Source organism: Poecilia mexicana, unplaced genomic scaffold, assembly GCF_051168715.1.
Source record: "Poecilia mexicana isolate PSO_F unplaced genomic scaffold, ASM5116871v1 scaffold_6, whole genome shotgun sequence".
Taxonomy (NCBI): Eukaryota; Metazoa; Chordata; class Actinopteri; order Cyprinodontiformes; family Poeciliidae; genus Poecilia; species Poecilia mexicana.
The window spans coordinates 32892548-32917258 of record NW_028263375.1 but is presented as its reverse complement, the minus strand read 5'-3'; the positions used below and the strand labels follow the sequence as shown (position 1 = coordinate 32917258).

General features: G+C 40.8%; 1 long non-coding RNA gene across 1 annotated transcript; it reads left to right on the top strand.

Moving 5' to 3' along the window:
* The first annotated feature begins 22929 nt into the window (after positions 1-22929).
* On the top strand, positions 22930-24666 carry LOC148159524 (uncharacterized). The gene is made up of 4 exons (XR_015763108.1): positions 22930-23303; positions 23567-23770; positions 23909-24039; positions 24451-24666. It is a non-coding gene; the product is annotated as an uncharacterized LOC148159524 (long non-coding RNA).
* The last annotated feature ends 45 nt before the right edge of the window (positions 24667-24711 follow it).

Genomic DNA, 24711 nt, shown 5'->3' with positions numbered 1-24711 from the left:
GAATATTTGCCTGATGGTAGGTCGGGCTTCTAATGAGTTCGCATTTAATGAGTTTGCAGCACACAGAGAAAACCTATAGAGAAGGTTATGATTGTAGTTTAAATAGAGGAACAGCAGCTGACTGTTGAGGGAGGAAAGAAAGTGCAGATGTCCGTTAGACAGAAACAAGCGCAGTGCGCTGGGCAAAATGCACATAAATGCTCCACCGTTCCAATTAATCACACATGAGATGACAAACGCCAAATATACAATACATAGTTACACTGCTTACGTTAATGGTGTTTTAAAAACAAAACCAGTAAAAACTTAAATAATGTAATATGTCAGATTCTCTCCTCAACCTCGTCTTGATAAGAACAAAGAACAGTCCGCTGGTTTCGCGTCCAGACTGTGATAAAGCGCAGCTGACACTTGGTGCGCAGACAGTTTCAACTTTACGCACAGAGAACATCATGGAGCTCATCATTGGCGGATCTAGAAAAAATATTTATGTATATATATATATATAAAAATTCCCTTCTCCCCCTCCGCGGGTGGTCTCTTTTTCATCCTCTGAGCTCGGGTCCTCTACCAGAGGCCTGGGAGCTTGAGGGTTCTGCGCAGTATCTTGGCTGTGCCTAGTACTGCACATTTCTGGACTGAGATGTCTGATGTTGTTCCTGGGATCTGTTTGAGCCACTGCTCCAGTTTGGGGGTGACTGCCCCGAGGGCCCCGATGACCACAGGCACCACTGTGGTCTTCACCTTCCAGGCCTTCTCCAGTTCCTCTCTGAGGCCCTGGTATTTCTCCAGTTTCTCGTGCTCCTTTTTCCTGATGTTGTTGTCACTTGGTATTGCTACATCCACCACAATGGCTTTCCTCTGCTACATCCACCACAACGGCTTTCCTCTGTTCTTTATCCACCACCACAATGTCCGGTTGGATTGCCATTACCATCTTGTCTGTCTGGATCTGGAAGTCCCACAGGATCTTAGCTCGGTCATTCTCCACCACCTTTGGGGGTGTTCCCCACTTCAATCTCGGGGCTTTCAGTCCATATTCTGCACAGATGTTCCTGTACACTATGCCCGCCACTTGGTTATGTCGTTCCATGTAGGCTTTCCCTGCCAGCACCTTGCACGCTGCTGTTATGTGCTGGACTGTCTCAGGGGCCTCCTTGCACAACCTACACCTTGGGTCTTGTCTGGTGTGGTAGATCTGAGCCTCTATTGCTCTGGTGTTTAGGGCCTGTTCCTGGGCGGCCAGGATGAGGGCCTCTGTGCTGTCCTTGAGTCCAGCTTTTTCCAGCCATTGGTAGGATTTCCTGATATCAGCCACTTCAGTTATTTGTTGGTGGTACAAATATGTACCACCCATGTAGGGGCTTGTCCTCCCATGATGATTCCTCCAGCACCTCGTCCTCTGTTCCCCATTGTCTAAGACATTCGCTGAGCACATCGTCCGTTGAAGCTTTGTCCTTGATGTATTTATGGATCTTGGATGTTTCATCCTGGACAGTGGCTCTCACACTCACTAGTCCTCTGCCTCCTTCCTTACGGCTTGTGTACAGTCTCAGGGTGCTGGATTTGGGGTGGAACCCTCCATACATGGTTAGTAGCTTCCGAGTCTTAACATCCGTGGCCTTTATCTCTTCCATTGGCCAGCTAATTATTCCGGCAGGGTATCTGATTACTGGTAAGGCATAGCTATTTATTGCACGGATCTTGTTCTTGCCATTGAGCTGGCTTCTCAGGACTTGCCTTATTCGTTGGAGGTATTTGGCTGTGGCTCCTTTCCTTGTGACCTCATTGAGGTTGCCATTTGCTTGTGGTATTCCCAGGTACTTGTAACTGTGCTCTATGTCTGCTATTGTTCCTTCTGCGAGTGAGACCCCTTCTGTGCGGACGACCTTCCCTCTTTTTGTGACCATCCGGCCACACTTCTCTAGTCCGAATGACATCCCAATGTCAGTGCTGTAGATCCTGGTGGTGTGGATCAGTGAGTAGATGTCTTGCTCGCTCTTGGCGTACAGCTTGATGTCATCCATGTAAAGGAGGTGACTGATTGTGGCCCCATTCTTGAGTCGGTATCTGTAGCCAATCTTGTTGATGATTTGGCTGAGGGGGTTCAGGGCTACGCAGAACAGCAGTGGGGACAGAGCATCTTCTTGGTATATGCCACATTTGATGGACACTTGTGCAAGTGGTTTGCAGATGGCTTCAAGGGTGGTTTTCCACAGCCCCATCGAGTTTGCAATGAAGGCTCTTAGAGTCCTATTGATGTTGTACATCTCTAAGCATTCAATGATCCAGGTGTGTGGCATTGAGTAATCAATCCAAGCGGTGCACAGGTTGATGTGTCGGGTTTTGCAGTCTCGGGCGACTGTGTGGTCTACAAGGAGTTGGTGTTTGGCTCCTCTATTTATGCCGATGCCCTTCTGTGCCGTGCTCATGTATTTATCCATGTGCCCGCTTATCTTAGCCACTATGATGCCTGACATGAGCTTCTATGTTGTAGAGAGACAGGTTATCGGCCAATAGTTGGATGGGACCTGGATCAGGATCGTGCGCCCTTCAGTTAACCATTCAGGGTGAGTCCCATTTTGCAGCAGCTGGTTCAGTTGAGCTGCTCATGGAGGGCAGTGAGTTTCTTTAGTTTCTGGTGCTGTCCAGTTTTTCATACCCGAGACTCTTTCTTGGACATCTGCCACAGTGATGGTTACTGGGGCTTGTTCAGGGAGGTTGCTGTGGTTAGCCACCGTGCATTGCTGTTGTGGGACGCCTCCCTTTCCCATATGCCTTTCCAGTATTGTTCAGTCTCCAGCCTTGGTGGGTCTGCTCTGTTGTTAGTACCCTGCCATTGAGAGTACACTTTAGCTGGTTGGGTGGAGAAGAGCCGGTTAATCCTCCTGGCTTCATTCTCTCTTGTGTATCTCTTTAGGCGGCTGGCCAAGGCTTGGAGCCTTTGTTTGGCAGTTTCGAGTGCTTCAGGTATGGGCATCTGGCTGTACTTCTTGGGTACTGATCTTTTCATTGCACCCCTTAGGAGCTCTGACAGTTGGCTCACTTCCCTCCTTGTTATCTTGATCTTAGCCTCTAACCGTCTTTTCCATGGTGGATATTGGGTCTCATCTCAAGGATCACTGATGCTGAGTTGTATATCAGTTCATTGGTTTCAGTTATGGTGTTGGTAGGGATCGTTCTCAATGCTGCATTCACATCTTCAAAGAGACTTTCTGATGGTACTTCACTCAGCTGTTGTAATTGGCGTCGGGGTTGTCTGGTGTTCATTCGGGCCATGATTCTCTCTCTCAGGTCAGTTGCTGCCTCGTTAAGCTCAGGTGGTTCGTTCATTACTGGGGCTACATACCCAGTCTCTGGGCGGGTAGTTGTAGTTAACTCCCTTCTGACCAGGCGTCCTGGCTTCTCTCCTTTGTGTTGTACCTCATCAATCTCAAGTTGTGATAGCAGTTGCCGTTTGCGGATGTTGGAACACTGAGCTACTAGTTGTTTGGCAGTTAGTGTCGACTGGGGATGTCGAAGTAGCCATTCCTTCCACAGTCTTTGCATGTAGCCCCTCTGACTAGGGTTACTTGAGTAGTAGCATTCCAACAGATCCATGTTTTCATCTCTCGCCCATTTCCGTCTTGTTCCAGTAGCCCATTTTTCATCAAGGTGCTCTGGTTCCCCAGCACCTGACGCAGACCTTATTTGGCCAGGCGACGTCTGAGCCGGCATGTCGTGCTTATCAATGTCTCTCATGGTATGAGGTAGGCTATATAGCTCCAAGGGTCTTGCCTAAGGACCCACACTGCATAGCTCAATTTCACTGTTGTAAATGTTTGCCCCAGCCTGGATTCGAACCCGGGTCGAAGACTGGTGACTTACCCACTGAGCTATACAGTCAGCTATAATATATATATATATATATATATATATATATATATATATATATACACACACACACACAAAATATTGTTTTTAACTTGCATTGTTTCAAAATGAGCTTCATGTAGCACCGAGGCTTAAATACAATTTCTTAATGTAGTATAGTTAATTATTTTTACGTTTTTCATACTCCTTCTAATTGATATGCATTACTGGACTGGACAGAGCCTGTTGGTCGCTATGTGATTCAGTGTGTCCAGAAAACCATTTTATCCCAATACAGGACAAGGAGAAATCTGTCACGAAAATATTAGTAGCACCATCATTTGTTATTAGATATATCTATTAAATACGACTTAAAATAAAGATTAGAAAACTGATGTTTGATCAATTCTCCATGATACAAATCTATAAACAGTTTAGTTTCTGTTAGTTCTGTCAAGATGCGAGAAGGGGTGAATTTCTATTTATATTGGTCAATCGTTTTATTTTAAATATGCTGTAGGAGCCGTAGTTTGACGACTGTTATAAATATCACCACGGTTTGCGAACACAGGGGATTAGTTCTGTTTTTGTCACTTGTTTTTAGGAATTGCAGCAGCTGCAGTGCGCCACAATAAAGGTACAATAAAGCTGATAAACAGGTGAAAAACCAAACAAGACAGAACCACTTCTGATTGTTTGCCAAGCCAAACATCCAATAAAAGTTCCACCACGCCACTACTAAGGCACTGGGGTCATGTTTCTCGACACAGGCAAAAGAAGGTTCAATTTCCAAACTTATTGATTGTTCTTGGTGATTTATTTTGCTCTTTCACCAAACAATTACAGAGTTCAAACTTTCATTTGTTCTCATGCTACTTGCTCTGGTAAAAATCATCGGCCCCAAACCCAAATGCCTGCTGGTCCTTCACCAGGCCCCTAAGCTTATAGAAAGTGGACTGTCAAGTTCCTTCTGGTTTGATTAACTGTGTGATCCTCACTTGAAAAGGATTGTTTCCACTGTGAACTTTCAACTTGATCCCACTCAGAGAGACTTTAATTTCGTTGACTCATCTTTATTTTTTACATGATGGATCACATAGCTCATCTCAATAGGTGAAAAACCTCAAAAAGAAACAAAGACATCTATTACATTCTGACATTAATAAAGTAAATAACATTGTAAAAATCAGATTCCTACCCCACCAAACCAATTATCTCAAAAGAATAATATATATATATATATATATATATATATATATATATATATATATATATATATATATATATATATATATATATATATATATTAGTTAATTCAACAGCAATACATAAATTAGCATTTCATTTTTATCAAAATTTGTTAAATACCCTCACAGACATTCCAACTGACATTTCCTTTTCTTTCTACTTTAACCAATAAACACCAAGTGTATTTCCTTTTTTTCTTTTCAATCCACTAACTTGACCTCAATAAGACTAAACAGTACAACACCAATAATACAACAAACAATTCAGCAGTGAGCAGCAGCATTGAGCCTTACCGGCTGTCTTTCACAGGTTGTTGAAACTTTTACACAGTTCTGAGTCAAATCCTCCAGCACTGTTTGCATCGCATGCTCTCAAACCAGGACTGACAGGTCAGTCACACTAAAAGTAGCTGCACTCTGATTGCTAGGAGATTGAAGATTGAGTCCACCTGGTTCTCCTCACTAACAGGCAGAGGGGAGCTGCAGAAAGGTGCAGGGGAGTGACAGAAGGGAGTGGTTACCTAGCAGTTCACCGGAACACCTCCCACTCAATCTTCCCACAGAACTGGAGAGATCGCCGAATCAATGCCTGTGAACTGCCTTTCAGCTTTGTACTTGTTCCTCCACCGGTAGTAGAACCACCAGGCGCCAAACATCTCTGTGCAGGACAGTGGTTTGTACAGGTTCTTTCAGGACTGTGACCTGTGAGCCTTTAGGCTGGCTTGGCTTGAGTCTGGTCACAGGAACACAGGAGCTTTGGACGACTTTGACATTCACATCTCGCACAATGCCCTTAGCATCTGGGTTAACACAATTCGTCCCAACTTGAATTGGCCCCGCACCGCATTTTGGTCACATAGCCAAACAATATTGCCAACTGCGACATTTCGGTGTGACGTGTGCCATTTGCTTCTCACAAATAAGTTTGGGCCAGAAAGCTGGCTCCATGATCTCCAGAATCTGTTGACATGATGCTGCATCTCTCTGAGTCTTTTATAAGGGTAGCTTGCAAAATCAAATGTTCTGATGTCGCCACTTGGAGAGGCCCGTCCCAAGAGAAGTGTGTTGGGTGATACATACAGGATGACATCTTCACGACTCTGCACCTGGGCATCAATAGGACGCTCGTTGACAAGATTAGCAGCAAGTTGGAAAGTTGTCTGTAGCTCATTGTAATTGAGGCCAGTATTGGTACCCAAACTCTGGAGTGCCTTCTTAATGATGTGGACGGCAGCTTCCACAGCTCCATTGCGATGAGGTGAGTCAACTGGATTAATTATCCACTCCCATTGGGTACCTTTTTGAGCTGACATCTCCTCCACTGCACCTTTGTCTTGAGACCCCAGGAACTGGTACAGCTCTCTTCATGCAGACATGGCACCGATGAAATTTGTTCCTGGATCGGACCATATCTTTCTTGGATGTCCTCTAATTGCTGTGAATCGCTGGTAGGTCATCAAAAAACTCTGTTGATATTGTGTCTGCCAGATCTACATGAACAGCCCTGCTGGCCATGCAGCTGAAAATAACACCCCACACTTTCATGGAGGCCCTTTTCTTGACGATATCTTTGACGAGGTATGGTCCAAAGAGATCAACTGTCGTGAACTCAAATGGGGCTGCAGGTTTGGCTCTCTCAGGAGGTAAATCCCCCATTATTTGTTGACACCTTTTTGCTTTGTACTTTTTGCAGATGAGACAATTTTCCACTACTCTTTTGGCAACTCTCCTCCCTTGAATCACCCAGGCTTTCCTTCTCATTTTTAGCAGGGTTGTAGCCACACCTTCATGACCCTCATTGTGTGCCTCTCTAGCCAACAAATTAGAGACCCACGCATAGGATGGTAGAAGGGGGACTGCCATGCAATCTTCTCTGAAGCCATGGATTCTCCCACCACAGACTAGTAGTCCAGTCTCTACCTCTCTGTACACCACCAAGCGGTCTGTAGTGGTGGCTGGAAGGGTCATTCCCTCTTGAGCAGCAAGACAGATGTCTCTAAAAGCATCTTGACGTTCAAAGGCAGTGATGACCCCACTTGTTGGCACTGCCTCCCACTTTGGTGTCTTTATGGACTTGTTTCCAGATATAAATTTTCTGGCAGCTCCCCATATAAAAGAAACAGACTTGACCAGACACACTAGGCTACTGAAGTGCCTTTCATCCACCAAGTTTTTTACAGCTGCCCCAGCAAGAGGTTTCCGCTCAGAACTTTGCTCAGAAGTTTGATCTTTCTTGGCTTGGGCTCTGGTCAGTGCTGCTACAAATAACTTCTTTTGCATATTATTAATGCTTTCTCAAGCTGCAGTAGACACCTCTTTTGCAGACATAATGGGCCACTCACACTCGGGGAGGTGTAGGAATTTTGGTCCTTCCTGCCACTCTGAATTAACATCAAGTTCTTTTGGCCCAGCTCCTCGAGTGATAATGTCGGCTATGTTGAGTTGTCCAGGGATCCACCACCAATCTTGTAGCCGTGTACTGCTTTGAATTTCTCCTATCCTGTTAGCGAAGAAAGTTCGAAATCCATAACTCTCACGCTGAATGGCTCCAAGAATTGTTTGGCTGTCCAACAAATGGTACCACTGACTGACCTTGATCTGTGCATGCTGCTCAAAGTATTTTTTAAGACGACTTGCAAAAACCGCACCACAAAGTTCTGCTTTGACTGCATCTCCTCTTTGGTCTAGAGGCGTCAACTTTGCTTTTGACTCTACTAATCGAACTGTTATTTGTTTACAGCAGTTCCATCGTAGGTAGAGAACAGCACCATATGAGTTTTCACTGCCATCTGAAAAGGTAATTGCAATGGGTTCAGTGGTGACATCTGGAGGAGTAAGGGTTCTTGGAAATGCAATTTTACTTAGCCTGTATGTACTCTTCAAAAAGATCAACCACAGCTCTGCAGAGCTCATCAGATAAGGCAAGGTTCCATGTATCTTTGACAATGTTACACTTTGGTTTCGCCTCCTGGAATGCTCCTCAGACCAAAATGGCCCCTTTTTGCTTTGCTGGAGTTGTCAGGCCGATTGGGTCATATAAACCAGCTATTTGACTCAACAGCTCACGGTGTGTCAATGGGTCTGGTGTTTTTAGCCGTACCTCTTCTAGCAGCAAATCTTGACCCAGTCTCATTTTTTTCTTTCTCTTGGAGAAATTGATTCTCACCCATGACATGCAACTTGTCTTCATTTGTGATGTAACCAAGGTCAAGTGCCTTATTGTTTTCCTCCTTCAGTTGATTCGGCAGAACAATCATCTGTGGTGATGTCTCTAGTTTCTCTTCCCTATTTTAGCCAGAGAAGACCCACGGCTTCAGCTCAAATCCTCCTGCTTTTAGAATCAACTCTACATTCCTCGTGATGTCCTCAAGTCTTTTGCGGGAGTTGTGGGATGTTAATATGTCGTCAACATAGCTATGCTCATATAATACTTGACACTCATCTTTCATGTGGCTGAACTGAGGAAGGTTAGCCGTCTCTCTCATGGCGAGTTGGGCTATACAACCTGCTGGTTTTTCCCCAATGTTTACCCGTGTAATTGAAAATTCTTCCAGCTCCTCATCCTCCGAATCACGCCACAAAAAGCGGTGCAGATGGACCTCTCGCTCCTCAAGCCATACAGAATTATACATTTTTCTGATGTCTCCCAGAGCAGCAAAAGTGCCCTGACGGAACTTGAGGAGGACAGCTCGGATGGAATTGAGAACATCAGGACCTTTCAACAGCAGATCATTTAGACTTTGGCCTTTATACTTTTGACTACTATTCCAGACAAGTCTCACTGGAGTTGTAACAGAATGCGGGTTAGGAGCAATGAGATGGCTTATGTACCAGACAGGTCCTTTCCAGGTACTTAAATCCTCTTCAGTCAGCTTTTTTGCAGTCCGACGGTCAACCATTTCATGAACTTGAGCACTGTAAGCCTTTTTCCATTGTGGTTCCTTGGCCAGTTGTCTCTCTGTTCTGAGAAAGGTTGCCTCCACTGCTTTTTTGTTACTTGGCAATGTGGAGGGGTCCTCAAGCCATGGATAGCTTGCATGCCAATGGGGACTGTCACTGTGGTCATCAGCTCCAGCATATGTCAGTCCACTCTTCACCACTTCTAATTCCCTTTCTTCTGCCAAAGTCATTTCTTTACCACCGGGCTGGCAGTTGCCACAGCGGCAGCCTCCGCATGTTGGGGTGCAAGCAGCACCAATGCTGTCCCACTTCCACCATTCAAGAAAATCACGAGTGGTCACAGCAGAGCTAAAATGCTTGATGGTAGATGAGGGGCATACATGCTCTTTATACATCACTGCAGCGGTTCTCATTGATCTGGCGAAGTGGGTTCTAGATTGTTGTGCTGTGAATGTAGCATCTTCAAACAGCTTAGGGTGTGTTCCTGCGACTGTCTTTCCCAATGGTCCATCCCATAATACAAGATCTCCAACAGCACGTATCTTCTGTGGAACCAGCCGACCTTCTTTATGACTTATTAACAGCTGTATCTTCTTTGGTCTCACGAGTTCACTAAGGGGGACGTCTGGGAAGAACTTTTGAAGTGCTTTCTCAGTTACATGTTGATGGATGTCTGCAATGTTGTCCAAACCATAGCAGAGGAGTTGGTGGGACCTGAAGTTTCCCTTTTCTGTCTTGACCCGGATCTTTAGGAGGTACCGTCTTGTGGTAACTTGAACTTTCATTCCTCCCACACCGTGGACAATCAGGGTTATGGCTTCACTCCTCAGGTTTAATTGATCAGCTGCAGCATGTGTTATATAGTTGGTATCTGATGCTAGATCAATTAGAGTCCCAACCTTTTGTCCTGCATTGGCTGTGACCTCTAATAGCATCATGATGACAGGCCACTCCACCAAACCATTCTTTGCCAGGAGGTTGGGCTGACTGGACACAGAAGTTTTAGCCACTGCATTACAGAAGACATGACAACACTTTTCTGCCTGTTCAGGAGGGAGGCCTTTAATGAAATCTTCTTGGGCTTGGGTGTAGCGTCCTGCTACATCCCCTCCCACTGCAGTGTCTTTGCTCCTCTGGATTGAATGCTCTCTGGACACATCAGTTCTTGGACAGAGATAATAATGGTGTCATGCAGTGCGTTGCTCCTTGCAGTCTGGCCTTCAACACAGAAACTCAGTTTTACAGTTCTCATACTCGTTATGAATTTCCAGACATTTTTTGCATGCTCCCAGTTCTTTAACAGCTTCCTTCTTTTCTGGCAACTTGAGCATACGAAACTTTTTACAGAAATACAGCCTTTTCTTATGCTTCACGTCTCCACAAACCACACACCCTTGAGACATGTCTGTTGGCTGAATAGAAGTTCTGATCCGAGCTTGACGTGGTTCAGACGTTGATTTTGACTCCTCATCCTTCAATTGATCCAGCTTTTCATAAATTCCTTCTTGACCTTGAAGAAATTTCAGGAGGTAGTCAAATCGTTTGTCTTCTTCAGCCTCATTTCCTTTGTTGGCTATATGGAGAAGCCATTCCTTCTTCAGGCTGTCTGGAAGTTTACTTTCTATTGCTTTTGTTATAAGAGGGTTCTTTATGGCACCAGTTGCACCAAGTTCTTTGAGATCTATCAGAGCTTTTTCTACAGTTTGAATTAGCTCGACAATCTTCTTGGGCTGGTTCCCTTTAACTGGCGGAACCTTTTGAAGCTCCTCCACTATTTCAAGGGCAATAGTTTTATTTCCAAAGCGATTCTCTAGAACTCGAAATATCTCCTCAGCTGTCATGTAAGTTGTGAGACGATGGTCTCGCACTATTTTCTCATCCACACTGTCGAGAAGATATTTTTTAATCTCTTTTGATCCTGTAGGTTCTCCCTGCATCTGGAGTGCTTCCCAATCTTTTCTCCACTGATGAAACTCTCTACAAACTCCAGTGAACTTTGGTAAAGCAGCAGGCTTTAATTTAATAGCTGGTGCCACAGGAAAACTCATAGAAGTGCTTAACCTTTTGGTCACGTCTCTGCTTTGCTCTTCAATAAATTCTGCTTTTCTTAATGTTAATTTTGGGAATATGGTCTCAAGAGCTCTGACCCGACTCTGAAACTCATGTTGCTCTGCATGAGGAGCCCAGCACCTCCAATGTTTATGCACTGCCTTTGCCGTCTTTACTAGATTTTGCAGATGTTCTATCATGAACCCATATGCATCTGCATTTTTACTTGGGTTTACAGTATCCACATGATCTGCATGTGACTCTGCAGTTATAATGGCTTGTGTCACTTTGTATTCCCCAAAATTTTCCCACAATGTCTTTTGTAAAAGGTTTTTTAGCTCTTGCATCTTTTTCTCACATTCATTGCTTGTTTTATCTAAATCAGCCTTTTGTTGTTCACTTAACACCTCTGGATCTGAATTTTCAGCAGTGTATTGTTCTGCAACATCATCATTGGCTTCAAGAACTTTACTGGCTTCTGCTGTGAGTTTTGCAAAGCTGTCCCTGAGCTCTTCCACAGACATCATTGTGTGCATTCGTAGTACATTATTGGCCAAACGGGAGAATTGACGCTTCACAGTTGTTCTAGCGCTCTTCAGCTGCTCCAACACTACTGAGTCAGCCATTTTGATTTAAACAGCAGGGCAAAAGAGCAATCTTGATTTGTCTCTGTGGACACGTTTGGTCCAACCAACAAACTCTTAATGTCCCTCCAGTCTTTAGACTGCGGTTTTTCACTGTCAAGTTCCTTCTGGTTTGATTAACTGTGTGATCCTCACTTGAAAAGGATCGTTTCCACTGTGAACTTTCAACTTGATCCCACTCAGAGAGACTTTAATTTCGTTGACTCATCTTTATTTTTTACATGATGGATCACATAGCTCATCTCAATAGGTGAAAAATCTCAAAAAGAAACAGAAAGACATCTATTACATTCTGACATTAATAAAGTAAATAACATTGTGAAAATCAGATTCCTACCCCACCAAACCAATTATCTCAAAAGAATAATAAATATATATATATATATATATATATTTTTTTTTTTTAGTTAATTCAACAGCAATACATAAATTAGCATTTCATTTTTATCAAAATTTGTTAAATTCCAACTGACATTTCCTTTTCTTTCTACTTTAACCAATAAACACCAAGTGTATTTCCTTTTTTTCTTTTCAATTCACTAACTTGACCTCAATAAGACTAAACAGTACAACACCAATAATACAACAAACAATTCAGCAGTGAGCAGCAGCATTGAGCCTTACCGGCTGTCTTTCACAGGTTGTTGAAACTTTTACACAGTTCTGAGCAGGTTACCTAGCAGTTCACCGGAACATGGACTGACCCACATTACTTCCTGTCTAAATTTAGAAAATAAATAAGAAAAATAATAAAACAAAAAATAAATAAAATCAACAATTATCAACTTACAAATAAACTCTGTAAATAATACAAACAATAGAAATTTAAGAATAAAGTAACAAAATTCAAATGGATAAAGAAATAAAGAAAAAATAGCTCCAACAACTTCTATTCCGCCTTTTCTCGCTCTATATGGGTGCGTTCACACTGCAGCCTGAAGTGACTCAATTCCGATTTTTTGGCAATTCCGATTTTTTTGCCGGGGCCGTTCACACTGCCAGTAAATGCGACCTGTATGCGTTCTGCAGTGTGAACGGGCAAACGACCTGAAAGTGTCCCGCATGAGCAGTAGAGGGCGCAATAGCGTCAGCATTCTAAGTGTTCTGCCAACCGCCATAAAAAGAAGTGCTCAGTGTTTGCGGAAGTAAACATGGAGGCTAACGGTGAAGCTTAGCTTACATATTTGAAGTTGTTATCCGGCCGGAGCAGCATATTAACAACTTAATCCTCATATATTCCGTCATGGTTGTTGTTTTTCTTCCCACTTGCGCGTATCAGGACACAGAATAGTGAGATTTGTTGAGAAACAGTGACGTTCAGTTCGGATGAATGCGACCTGGACGTTAGGTTGCATTTGAATCGGATACGTATCGGATATGGGTCAGATTCGAAAAAGAATCTGACCTGTGCTGTTCACACTGCCATGAAAAGATCGGATACAGGTCGTATTACGTCAAAAAAATCGGAATTGAGTCACTTCAGGCTGCAGTGTGAACGCACCCTATGTCGGTATTACACACGGACCTGTTGCCATGGCAACCGACAAACAACAGCTCAACGAGCAGATAGAGCAGAGATTACCGATCAGGGGAATCAACACCAAAAAGCAAACATTTCCCACACAAAAAAGTAGCAGAAACACTAAAACAGAACATCCAGTCTGTTACATTATGTTGTCAGGCATAATGACAACATAATGTTGTCATTATGCCTGACAACATATTGTGATTATTAACAAGTTTTCGCCTGATCACCGCGGTGGGTGATTAGCGGATTTAAACAACTGTTCTACTGATGACTTGGTGTGTGGGTTGACCGGTTTTAGTGCTAACAGAACCAAAACACACCGAACTGCACAGCACATGTTAATGTTATCAAAGTCAATACCAGGCCAGCAACAGTTAGGCTAGTATAACTGACCCACTGCTCACTTGTTCAATCTTTTCTTTAAATTAAAACGTTTTCCTCACCTGTGAAATCTGAAGCCATTATCTATGGTTTAATTAACTGCTAAACATTGCGTCCGTTGTTCTGATTCTTTGCGTGATTGTAGTAGTTTCCTGACCACCGATATTCCTGACTCAATGGACAGCAATGGCGCATGTGTGACTTACGATAAACCACGTAATGTCCAGTCCAGTAATATTTATCCATCAATGCTGCTGCCTCGCACTCTGTCCTTCTCTGGCACTTCCCGCTACTTAGCAGTGGGTGTCAGGTTACATTGTGTTGCATTCAATGTTGTCGGAAAAAAAGAGTTTCATGCACTTAATGTCCGATTTGCCATAACTATTTATTGAATTCATTGTCGCTAGCTGGGGTGGCAACAGGGGTGGCAAGGCTCTCGTTTGGGGTGGCAACTGCCACCCCATGCCACCCCAGTAGATCCGCCCCTGGAGCTCATTATTAATCAGACTAAGAACAATATCTGTCAGAGAATCACCTCTGATAGACGCTTTAACGAACCAGAGGCTTTGGAGCGCCTAGCGCAGCTGATCTGCTTCTGCGGGGTTTTTCTCCCGCGGGTCGAGAAAAGTGAGTGCGGGATCAGGAAACGATCAGAGTTCTGCCGTCTTCTAATCACGTCATTTCGTGAAATGTTACCTGATTTCAAAAACGTTCTCGCAGAGAAATACTAATTGTTTTGTTTGATGACTACAAATTGGAAATAAAATGATTTTTTCCTTTGACGGACAACGAAAAAACTCTAGCGCAACCTCTGCTCCAAACTACGAACATTGTCGGCCCCTCTTCATTTTGTTTTTTGCAGAGGATCAGTAAATAACTTTTGTTGGTGTTTTTCAACCACCAGGTATGAAGTGTCCTTTAGCCTTTGAGTTGCACCACAGCGCAGCACAACTGTAACATCCAGGAGATCAATATCAGCTTGTTTTTATGAGTACAAGTATAAAGGAGGCTGATATCGCGCCTGATATAAATCTATTTATTTATGTCATCACATGGACTTATATAAGGTTTTATACATTTTCTTTTAATATATTTATTATTGTTTTTCTTCTTTAGATATTAGGTTGGCTTAGAATGGTTTCAAATAATGTACAGGAATGACCTGGTGCTGTTACATGTCAATCATCAGGAGGGGCCACTGGGGGGGCACTGCCCCCCCCCCCCCCGGCCTCGCCCCTCTGGCTCCGCCACTGTCCTTATGTCTTTTGTTCCTCCCATAATTGATGGAGATATATAGAAATTATTTATAATGTATAAAGGTATTGTTTGTCATTTTCATTAAGAAAATGAAAAAATATGTTGTTTTATAAGATAATTTATCTTTTAGAGTGCTAGTAATGCCAGAATTAATAGTAAATAATAAAGACGTTGTGGTATTCTGATTTAGTAATGTAATTATATTAGTTGTGCTACCACCCCAACACCACTAGAGTCAGTCACAAGCCCGAAAAGATGCGACTTAAGGAGCAGAGAAGTACACCGAAAGCTACAGAATTGCTACAAACTGTGAGCTGCGCTGAAGTAAATGAAAGAGAGAAGTTTACATACATTCTGAGAGTGAAACTCCTTCCTAAAGGTGAAAATATATCACAGATTTAAAAAAAAAAATAAAAACGGAAGTATAGGAAATAGCGCCCCCTTCACTTCCGGATTGCAATGGTCCCATTTCCAAATAAGGTATGAGACTGACAGTGGTCCGTCCCATCCCCTTTCTGTTTGCTGCAGCGAACGAATATGCAACATAGACATATGCAACATCTACATATGCAGCGAACACATATGCAACATAGATATGCAACATCTACATATGCATCATCTACATGCAACATAGACCACAGACCTCTACCAAAGACACACAGCAACGACATAGACCAACGACATCTACACTTATGACTTCTACTTATTTTTGACACAAATGGAACCTCATGACATAAGTTGAGAAAAGACGGCCAGGAAAGCAGAAAGGGAAGTTTCTAGCAGGACATCCACAAAGCCTGTCTTTTATTTTCATTTGAAAAGAGCAGTACCCTTCTGTCTCATAGTTTGAAGCAAACCTTTCAGTTCCAGTGTTGGTCTTCCTTTAGTTATTATTTCATGCTTCGATTGAAAATCAACTTTAGAAAACTGTCTAAGTGTAGAAACGTAGTCATCCATGTTGACATTGGAGGAGAGGAGAAAACAATAAATATATCGCTGCATTTGACTTATTTACTGTATAGCTAGCTCGCTGTCTCTTACTCTGCAGACGTGGAGTCACAAGACCAATGTCTGGGATCATGAGCACTCGCTGCCAGGAGGCAAGAAAACTGCCGGTGTTCTGTCAGATCAGCATACGTTGTCAGATAGTCATACGCTTAGCTCAGACATGTATACGCTGTCATTACCATATGATTTTATTTAATCATCAACATAGAATCATGACGTAGATCATCATACACTTTGTTATTAACAGCTGTATGGCATCCTGACTTAGCGGTTAAGTAGATTAATGAGTTTTACACAGGCGTGTGTTGTAGTTGACTGCAGCTGCAGCCAGACCTGCTTTAAATACACTTTGAAACCACGACAACGCATGTATATCTATATAGTTATCATATTATAAACAATTTAATTACTTATTTTCGTCATAACTTGTTGCGTATGCTGAACCGACGACTCCGCTGACGGTCTGACTTCTTAATGCGCAGTTCAGCATACGCAACAAGTTATGACAAAAGTAAGTCATTAAATTATTTATATCATATAATATAACTAGATAAATATACATGCGTTGTCGTGGTTTCAAAGTGTATTTAAAGCAGGTCTGACTGCAGCTGCAGTCAACTACAACACATGCCCGTGTAAAACTCATTAACCTACTTAACCGCTAAGTCAGGATGCCATATAACTGTTAATAACAAAGTGTATGATCATCTACGTCATGATTCTTTGTTGCTGATTAAATAAAATCATGTGGTAATGACTGCGTATACATGTTTGAGCTAAGCGTATGACTATCTGACAACTTATGCTGATCTGACAGAACACCGGCCTCACCTCGAATCTGTTCCCTGCCAGCACACAGAACACGTTACACTCACACAGTTAGTGACGATACACTAGTTAGTGACTGTACACTATATAGATAAGCTAAATTATGGATAAGCAGTTCATATAGTAAATGTTTTTTCACCATTTTATTTGCGACGTACAGACAGGAGGAACATAACATATCGAATAACAGCCAGTGCAGTTAGTGAGAGATTGGTAATCCAAGGTGAGGTTCAGCTCGCTGCTGTGTAAAAATAGCAATATAAATTCTGTTATCATTATATATTATTTTTGAGTGATGAGCCTCATCTGCCTCCCCTGACCTCACATCACTGCCTATGTGTGTGTTCAGGTTCTGGGTTATTACAATCGCCGTGGAATAAACCCTGAGGCATTTCTTAAAGAAATCCAGTTCATTGCCAGTGATCCTGATGAGGAGCATTTCTTCGAAGTCACAGATGAGTCTGCACTGAAGGATATTGTAGATGCTCTTGGAGAAAGAATTTTCTCTTTGGAAGGTAAGTAAGTGGGATAGTTTCTTTAGATTTTGACTGAAGCAGTTTGGAGAATGTAAAGATAAGAGTCTTATCCCTGTGTTTTCTGATTGTTTTTTAGGCATTAGCAGTCAGGGTAAGGGGTTTGGTCTGCAGATGGCTCAAGCTGGTTTCTCTTCACATTTAGTCAATGTAAGTAGCTCATATTGTGACAGGCATTTTTTTGTTCAGTTCTTTATAATGTAAAATATATATAAATCAAATTATTTTCATCAAAACTCAGTTCATACATCAACCTTAAATCCGATAAAGACCACTGAGTTTTAAATATCAGTAAGAGCATCTTAAAAGAGGGCCTGAATGTTTGCGCCCAAAAAACGATATGAAGTTAGCTATATTTAGCTGAAAAGAAATTGTCTGCAATCTACAACTAGACATCAAAATAAAAATAAAAAGTAGATCAATGACTCTGGGGTCATGTGTGTCATCCATGTTGCTAGGAAACACAAGATGAAAAAACAGATATATGAGCCTTTTTTCTTCTGTTAAAAGTACTTTTATGACACTGAATCAGAAACTGCATGCAAAATGTATTTTCGCCATCCATTTCATTTGGCAGAGAAAGCCCCTGTTCACTGAGGAGCATCGTGTGTCCATCTTAAAGAAACTCCCAGAAAAGGAGGAGCTTTCTGGACTCACCATGAAGCAGTGGGTCAACCCACTGCATGGCCTCTCTCTAAGGGACCTCTCACTTAGAGAGAGGTCCTTTAGACCTCTCTCTAAGTGAGAGAGGACTGTAGTCCATGGACTGTAGCCATGGACTACAGTCCAATGGCTTTTAGTCTTTAAGCTTGTTTACTTCTGGTGTTTTATGGAGGTTAGCAGACAAATTATAAAGGTGCATTACTGCTACCAACTAGACTGTAATGAGAACTAACAGAAAAAACTGATTCTAGAATATTTGTTTTTCAAAACTGGCATGATGTGGCAATCCCTGAGACCTACTGGTGGGGTTCATCAAATACAAACTGAAAACTAAAGAGAAATAACAAAATATTTGGTTTGAATAAAGGCACAGCTTGTTAGGCACAGCAGCCTCTACTGTATATGACTGATATCAATATGGATTCAGCTCATAAACACAGAACACACATTTACACTTCCCAGTTCTGAGAAGCAACCCACTGTTCCAGGAAAACAGTTTATCCGCCTCACTGTTAGCGGCAACGAGTTAGCCTTCTTTCTGGAAGAAGCTGTAGCGAACCACAGAACAGAGCAGAAAGTGTAAGCAATGTGTACATAAGCATACTTGACAGCGCTAAAACCTAAGACCCTCCTCCTGTTTCTGATTGGTTATTTCTGACCGAGTGATATTTTTCTAAAGTTAGAGTAACACTTACGATGTGATTACAGTACTAGACTCATAACAGGACCAGTGCTAGGTTCGGCTATGGGAGTAGGGAGAAGTGCAAGTGTATCAATGACCACAGACCAGAAAATAAGTTTAAACTGCCGGCTTATTATTTTTGTAGAAAAAGAAAATAAACAACAATTATACAAACAGTTTACATACAATGACACAAAATAGTTTCCCTGTTTCTTTCCAAATATTTTGTACAATCCCATTTTTGAAATTTAAACCTATTGTTAGGTATTAAAGGATACTATTTATTTAAACCTATGTTATAGTTCTATTTAAGTTCAAGTTGATACTGTTAATCTATTTAATTCAGTTTGTTTTAATCTTTTACATCTATTTTTAGTTTAGTGTTCTTTTCAGAAGTTAAAGTTTTTAATTTCCCGTTTTAACCATTTCTTATTTCTATTTTAACCCAACAGACAATTTTACATTCCACACACTGTAACAGACATTGAATGTGGTTCAAAGGAAAAAAACCAATAAAACACAACAGACACAATCCAATCTTTTAGATAGATTTTTACCCAGAATGCAAATGGAAAAAACCGTGAGTGAAACGGTGACTGGGACTGACTAGTATATATTCCATTGAGGGAAAGTTAGTTTCACATCTGCTCAAGAGCCCCCCTGGTGGTTGAAGAAAAATCCACATATAAACCGGAAAATACAATATATGAAAAAAAAAACACTGAATGCTCTCTGGTATGAGGAGGCGGGCCGGATCCGGCATTGTTCAGGGGGCCGGACCAAACGACGTGGCGGGCCGGATCCGGCCCGCGGGCCGTAGCTTGGGGGACCCCTGTGCTAGACGGTTAAAGGGCTCCTGGGTTACGGCTTGCCATCTTGTTTCTCACTAGCAGAATCCAATTCAGCAATCGACTCGGAATTTCCCGGTCCAATTTCCAGCAGAACCTCAAAAAGATCACACTATGCATAGCAATGCATAGTGTGATCTCCCTATGCATTGCTATGGGCAGGCCCCAATTAGAGCAGTTCTTGTGTGACCGAGATTAAAAAAAAAGTGGTGATACTGCACTTTTTGGAAGTTTCACAAATCAGAAAAAAGCTTCACAAATCCCAAACATATTCTGCTATTAATTGAAAATAATCTGATCCAGGTTTGAAGTGTCTAGGTGTTGTAGATTTGGAATTAGACCAGTTCTAGTGTGATCCAGATGCAAAAAAGTGGTAAAATCAACCTTTGTTGAAGTTCCACAAATCGGAGGAAAGTTTCACAAATCACAAACATGGTTATAAATATTCTGCTATTAGAGCAGAATAATCTAGTCCAGGTTTGAAGTCTCTAGGAGTTGTAGTTTTTTAATTAGAGCAGTAGTAGTAATGAAAGAGGTGCCAAAAATGTTGAAAATCAAACTTTGAGTTTTCACAAATCAGATAAAAGTTTCACAAATTCCAAACATGGTTATAAATGTTCTGCTATTAGAGAAGAATAATCTAGTCCAGGTTTGAGGTGTCTAGGAGTTGTATATTTTTAATTAGAGCAGTTTTAGTGTGATCCAGATGCCAAAAATAGTGATTATCGAAATTCATTGAGTTTTCACAAATCAGATAAAGGTTTCACAAATCACAAACATGGTTATAAATATTCTGCTTTTAGACAATAATAATCTTGTCCAAGTTTGAAGAGTCTAGGAGTTGTAGTTTTTTTAATTGGAGCAGTTCTAGTAATGAAAGAGGTGCCAAAAATGTTGAAAATCGAACTTTATTGAGTTTTCACAAATCAGAAAAAGGTTTCACAAATCCCAAACATGGTTTTAAATATTCTGCTATTAGAGCAGAATAATCTAGTGCAGGTTTGAAGAGTGTAGGTGTATTAGTTTTAAACTAGAGTTGATTAAAGATGCGGAAAGTAGTGAAAAATTAAGTGGAATCGCCCTTTAGCTATTGGAAGCTAGAATTGGAAACCAACTTCAGCTTCGTCCAAATCGAGTGGGTGGGGGGGAACATGCTTCACCCACCTCAGCTCATCCGTTACTTCCACAGTTTTTGAACATAAAACAACATAAATGCGCTACTTTAGATTTCCGTTTCAACAAAATAAAAATACTTTACAAATACGTTCTTCTTAGAAAATAAAATACACTTTTTAACTCACCAAGTCCAGTTCTGTAACATATAACACAATCCCGAACGCAGTCAGGTTGAAAAATGCAGAACGCTCCTTCTCCAAAAAATGGAAAAAATGTTTTTAATCGTCGATTTCTCTTATCTTTTTTTCGTTCACAGCACGACTCTCTTAGCTTCTTTGTTCTTTGCTTCTTCTTTGCGCTCTCTTCTTCTTCTTCTTCTGGCGCCAGAGAACGTAGCAATCCAGTTGGCTGGAGCTAGTCACATGGGTTACACATCAATGTGACCCTTCAGAATAAGAGATTTATCTCACGCTTGACCGTTTTAGCTGCTGACAAAATAAAACTGTTTTTTATACAGATTTTTAACCAAATTAAATATCATAATATGTTTTTACATACAACACTTATGATGTCTGTAATTATTACTTTTTATATTTCTAACTGTTTAAGACCTATTTATTCTCTATTTATTTTCCTATTTATTTATTTATGTCATATTTATCTATTTTATAGCTATTTTTCTGAAAAGGCTACATTTAGTGAAGATTATGTTAACCTGGGTTACATTAGCATTAGAAGAAAAGAGTAGAGATTGATTTTTTTGCACAGATCTCATACCATACTGTCATAGAATAGTGATTGTTTTAATAAACATGTAAAAAAAACAACTTCTATAAAAGTTGCATAGTGCAGTTTTAAGGGCAAAATTATTGTGAGAATATGTTGTATATTTGTTTTTTATTTTAGATTTATTTACATTTGTGTTGCATGTTATCCTGTGTAAAAATGTAAAAAATTTTAGGATGGTGTTCTGCTTGGGGCAGTGGGTGCCTATGACTGGAATGGTGCAGTGCTAAAGGAAACTAAACATGGTAAAGTTGTTTCACAAAAATCCTCTTACAAAGATGAGTTTCCAGAAGCTCTGAAGAACCACGCTGCTTATTTGGGTAATTTTAATTATTCTTAAGTGCTCTTTGTCAAGTTTATGGGCAAACTTCTATGCTGTTCAGGTTTTTGCACTAAACAAATTACAAAGATTTCTAAATAAAGTGAGTAAGGCAAGTATTTATAGTAGTGTACTACTGTGTACCATATTTGCAGCAGTTCATAACAGCAAAAGGCAAGTCTACTGAGGATTAAAGAAGCTTGTAAACTATGTGGTCTAATAATTTTGACTTTCTAGTCGTGATTACAGATTGCATGCTTAGTTGCATTTTGGGAAAGACCTTGTAATATTTAATGTATTGAGCTACTTAAATTATTTATAAGGTACAACTGCTTGTTTCAGTGGAATTTCATTAACTTTTAACGTGTTCAACATATTGGATTTCAGAAGAGGTTGTGTTGGAATTCTATTTAAACATAGGGTGTGGAGAATTAAAGAAAACTGTTTTCAACTTTTATTTCAGGCTATTCGGTGGATGCCGTTATTTCATCTCGTGGCTCTCAGCTTTACATAGCTGGAGCGCCAAGGTTCAACCACACTGGCAAGGTCATTATATTCACCCTGAAGAACAATGGAAACCTCACTATCCTGCAGGCACTTCTGGGACAGCAGGTCTTCTGCACACACACATCATTTAATCTGGATGGCCATGATACTCACATTGACCAAAAATCTCTTCATCAATTAAATACAAAAATCACACAGGTAGAAATACTTCAAAGTCTTATGATTAGATAAATACTAATTTAATGACAAAATGATATACAACCAGTTCACAATGCAAACCAGATATGAAGAAAAAAATATTATTTTGATAAAGTAATATTTCATTAATTTGCTGAATGTGAAATCACTTTTCTTTGGTCAATTGTTTCCTAATATATTATGCAGTCATTGCTTGGATGATGGATCTAGATTTCTAAGATGTCCACTCAAAAATGTAGGTGCACTCATCAGATGACAGTTTAAAATAGAAATAAAGAGATTATTAGCATTGGGTGTTATTTAGCTCTGTGGCTCCTCATACCCACAATTGAATATGCTTTGTGAGAGACATTTTATACACAATCTAGGTGTCTATTCCAAACTCTGAAGAAGTGACTAGATATCCAAAAGAACCTCAGTTCAGTTTTTCACATGTGGTCTCAGCAGAAACCCACAATCATCTGGACTGGCTGCCTTTTATTAGCTACCCACTCAACCAAACAGACCTACCAAAACAAGAACAAGGAAATATATGTACTAAAAAAATGAACAAGGTGCTAAAATATATCTAATTACTCTGGGTTATTACAATCGGTTCAGGTTCTAGTATTAAATTTACAGCATTAAATATCAAGTGCAAACTTTACTCTGTGAACTTTTAATAATGAAATACTCAAACCAATATGTGAAACAAATACAAGTAATAAAGACATATATTGACAGCAGTCCCTAAATTAATATGTTGCTGATATGTTGTAAATTCTAAACTCCAATTCCTTAATTTGATTTATTTCTTTTGTGTTCTATCAACAGATTGGTTCATATTTTGGCAGTGGGCTGTTATCAATGGACATTGATGGAAATGGCTACACTGACTTTCTTTTGGTTGCAGCACCCATGTATTACAATCAAGGCTGGGAAAGAGGAAGGGTTTACGTATACTCTCTATCATCTGAGGTACATGTCTCATCCTAAGAACTTGTTCAGACAATTCTGTTTAAGTAGCTTAATGCTAACTGTTAATGATTACATTGGTGAAAGATGTGGTTTATAGATAGTCACCAGTTAATTAGTTTTTCAGGAATAAGACTTTTAACACAGACAGCAAAAACAAATGACTGAACGTTAATACAGCATTACAAGCAATCATGTAATGTTTGCTTCCTTCTGATGCATGTAAAGTTTCATCAGTTAAAGCTGACAAACTGTCATGTCTTTAGGCATTCTTCACATTGCATGGAGTACTTGAAGTTCCCCACCATTCTCAAAACTCTCGTCTGGGTTCAGCGCTGGCACAAATAGCTGACATGAATGGAGATGGCTATAAGGAGCTTGTGGTGGGAGCGCCTCTAGAAGATGACCATCAGGGAGCTATTTATATATTTCATAGCCAGAACAAGATGATTGGACCATACTACAAACAGGTAATTAGCTTAAGAAATATTTTTTCATATATTGTATGTCTTTAGATGCACATCAAGAAACTAATATTTTCTGTCAGACATAAGAGCTCTGTGTGAATCATGTGTAATAAATGATTTATCTTCGTTTTGCTCTTCCAGCGTATTTCTGGAGCTGGTTTTTCTGCAGGCCTGCTGTACTTTGGTCAAAGTCTTCATGGAGTTCTGGATGTCAGTGGAGATGGGCTTGTTGATTTGGCTGTGGGAGCTCTAGGAGCTGCCGTCATCATCTGGTAAAATTGGAGATTGTTGGTAGTTTTTGATTCATCACTTTAAAGATGCAAACTCGTTTGTGACTGTTCTGAGAAGTGGGGCAATATAGGAAAAAGTTTAGAACTGTGGAAAGGGTTATCAAAAAGTGTTAAGTCTCCTTCCCCTGCAGACAAAGACATTCAGTTCTGGAGTCACCAGCTATTTCTTCAGCTGCTCTCTTGGCCAGGGACATTAAATGTTTTCATTTGTTGGTGTTCTTATGTTGTTTCATCACTGAACATTTTCCAAAGATGTGGTATGCCTTTCTGGACTTTTTTCATGTCCATAATTTATTCCATTAATTTTTGATGTTTAAATAGCCTTTAAATAAAGAGTTATGACGAACTTCCTCCAAGTATAAAATGTGGACACACAGTGTTCTGTCTGTTCAGGTCCCGTGGCGTAGTGCGAATTGAAGCCAAAATGACTTTTGAACCAGAGAAGATCAACATCTTTAATAAGAACTGTCAGCGTGGTGGGAAGGAGGTCACTTGCATGTCACTTGTTGTCTGTCTGAAATTGGACAGTATGACAAAAAACAAGAAAGATTACAGAAAGGAAGTTGGTGAGTGATACCTGCACATTTTCTGTTGGTTGACTTATTCTGCTGCATGTCAATTTCAACTTATAGTTGTAGTATGAACCAGGGGCTT